Consider the following 3435-nt stretch of genomic DNA (forward strand, 5'->3'; position numbering starts at 1 on the left):
TAATCACAATTATTAATTGTAGAAACGATTTGATCAATTACAACACCATTATACGATTGAATAGAGAAGTAGGATTCCACTTTGCAGGTGGCGGCGGATTCCACTTAAAGAAGTAGGAGCCAGACAGACACACATACTTTTATATTGGATAAGTACAATACAATACACAATACATAAATATTACAATACAATACACACGCATGCATCCTCGATCGCAGCATTCAGGATGCTTTATTCTAGATCACCATAAGCTAAGCAAGCCAGATAGATAGCACAAGAGAATTAACGTACGTAGACACATATGATCGAGCTAGGTAGCTAGCTGCATGCCGACCACCGATCAGCCGCCGGTCACCAGTTGGCTCAAGTACTATATCGTTCCACGGCACCGGTCTCTCGTACCATTTGTCCTCTTTCGCATCGTACACCATCCCATTGTTTTTCTCTACCCACCAGCCTCGATCACTTTATGCTTTGCCTTCAAATGCCCCGCTGACCTGTTCACCAGCGGCAGTCTCGCCTTCACAAGCTCAGAGTCGTTGTCGAAGTCTGTGCTTCTCCATCCGGTCACGGTGTGTAGAATCACTTGAAGCGAGTGCCACTGAGACATTTTCCCACGCAGCTGATCTCCTTCGTAGTCTCCCTTACTCTTCAAGAACGCCGATTTCTCAGAATTAATCTGCAAAATTTTACCGGTGTCGACGTAGCCACCACACAGCGGCCAATAGGGGACGATGTCCATCTTATTGTTGATCCTTAAAACTTTTGTCTTTGGCAGTTTTTCCAAGGCGTCATTGAACGCCTGGTTCCCGACTTTGGGGGCATCGAACGCCACGGCGCATACCTGAATATCCTTGCCGTTGATCTTGGACAGTCCACTGCTCGCTATATCAAAAGCGCTGAGGATGGCGAGGGAACCGCCGAGGCTGTGGCCGACGCAGATGATGGACGGATTCTCATCTTTGTACTTCTTCAGGTACTCTTTTATCACGACTTTTAAGTGCTCCTGGGCGCTGGGAGTATTTAAGTTTCCGATTGATGGAATTTTCGTGGTGTAGATGTCGCGCCAGCCGCCAGCCTTGCATGATCTTGACATCGCCATCGCCGCCGAATGGCACGGGAACGAAATTGAAATCCTCCAACACTTCCAGCAGTCGGTTCGTGCCGCGCCACACGACGTAGATATCACGGCGGCCAGTTTTTGCGTAGAGGTCGTCGCTGGAGACGGCGACGTAGCCCATCCAGTTGGTCTGTCGTGCGGGAGTATGGGAGGACTATGGTGGTGTAGAGGTAGCCGTCGATGTTTGTTTGTGTTTGGCACGTCGACTACGTTTCCTTGAAGAAGACTTGGCGGAGGATGCTGGCACGAGAGTAGCGGCACTGGCCGATGTACTTGGACTGACTATCGTAAATGAAGGAGTCTTCGGCGATCTGGCAGAAGCTGCCACACCGGAGGAGGTGGTCGCGGAGGTCGGGGACGAGCGGGCTCAGTAGGCCGGACCAGTCGTTGGAGCCCGAGGAGCTCCTCCCATGGCGTCGCCGTTGCAGCAGCAGCACCAGCACCATTTTGCTCCATGCTTTACTGATTACTAGAGCTTTTGATTACTTAAACTTGGAAACTGTTGGTGCTGTGAATTGAGCGAGGAGGTCTGGGCACGTATTTATAGCCAGTGGACGTACGGGCCGTTTAATTTCTACACGTGGAAAGTTTGAAGAGGGCAAATGCCATGGACATTAAAAATACTTACTGTATATGAAAATATCCTATTACCTATTTAATAAAAATTATTTAAAATTAATTATAGTAATTATTTTTAACTCAATTGAATTGATTTATTTTATATATATATATTATAGTAATTATATAGTAATTTTATGTTATAATAATATTTAAAAAAATTAAGACAGAAATATGATAAAATATTAGTTTAATTTTTTTAATATTTTTTTAAATATATTTTGTTCAATTAGATAATGCACATTAATTTACACGAGTGTTACTTGCGAATTTATGTCAAATATTTTTTAAGTAAGTCAATAAATTGCACAAAAGTAATACTGAGAATTAAGCAAATTGGTCCCTGCGATCGATACGTCCAGAGGGATATATCCCTCCCTAGTCCCACCCCTCAAGGCATGCACACACGTTTTAAACAATAAGATGTGAAACATATATTCAATTATGGATGAGATAGGTAAAATTATTTTGTAAAAAAATTCCAACTCTCTATAAATTTCACATGAAAATTAATAATGATTATACTGGCTAATAACACTGTAAATAATTAAATCATTAATTCACCAACTACTCATGTACACAAAATTAATTATGAATTAGATAGGCAAAATTATTTTGTGACTATATATAGAAATGTTATGTTCGCGATGAGGAATGCATAATCCGTGCATGATACTCGCGATCTATTGCCATTGCCGCCGCCCTCGCCGTGTTGTCTGGCCATTGCCGGCCTCTCTCTCCGGCGCGATCGACGCGCAGCTCGCTGGCGCTCCATCCGACATCGGATTCCGACCGAATAGTAGTCGGAATTCTGACATAATTTGGTTGGAAACAGTCGCCTCCACTGCGCGGCCACTGTCGACGGTGATCAAGTTGGATTCCGATCGATCTCTGACCGCGATTCGGTCAGAATCCGCCCCAATCGCGCCACTGTCGTGGTGTGGCCACTGTCGACAGCAGATGTCGGTTCTTCCTTAGCCGGTCTCCAACCACGATTCGGTCAGAATCCGACTCAATTGCCGTCAACAATATGCGCGCAATGGGAGCAGCTATTTTTGATCCAATTATGTCAAATTCCGACCATTACGAGGCCGAAATCCGACGTACATCACGTGAAAATTATTTTGACGTGAAATCCGAAATCATAATTGAATACATCGAATCAAGTTTATATTTTTCATATCTTTAAAACGTGTGCGATGCCTTAAGGGTGGTCCCTCTGGACGTATTGATCGCAGGGACCAATTTGTGACTATTGAGAAAAAAAAAAACCCAATTATCTATAAATTTCACTTGAAAATTAATAATGATAGTGTCTCACGTCCCGCGGGCTAGCCCACCAATTTGGATTGGGAAATCTCTAACCCAACGCAACTCAAGACGATATATATATATATATAGGCAAATGCAAATATACATCACGTTGACGTAGGTGATAAATTTTTTTTAAAAAAAAGACAATAAGATAATAAAAAAAATGCAACTTTTCTTCAATATATATATAATTTATTTGCTGCAGAGTATATAAAAGTGTTATATATATATACTAGTTTTGTCTAGCGCTCTACGAGAATGAAGGGACCAGATGCGCATAAAATTAGAATTTGACATATCTATTGCCCAATATCGTCATGTCGAAAATATTCTGAATTACAATATTATAGAAAACAATTTAGATTTATGTGTCGATGGCATGA

The 3435-nt window shown here is 42.4% G+C and overlaps 1 pseudogene; it reads right to left on the minus strand.

Annotated features, from left to right (window-relative positions):
• Nucleotides 1–251: 251 nt before the first annotated feature.
• LOC141837353 (phospholipase A1-II 5-like) lies at nucleotides 252–1576 on the minus strand (annotated as a pseudogene).
• Between the last annotated feature and the right edge of the window lie 1859 nt (nucleotides 1577–3435).

This window comes from Curcuma longa, chromosome 11 (assembly GCF_044706935.1).
Source record: "Curcuma longa cultivar G26 ecotype Majalengka, Jawa Barat chromosome 11, ITB_CL_G26_1.1, whole genome shotgun sequence".
NCBI classification, from domain to species: domain Eukaryota; kingdom Viridiplantae; phylum Streptophyta; class Magnoliopsida; order Zingiberales; family Zingiberaceae; genus Curcuma; species Curcuma longa.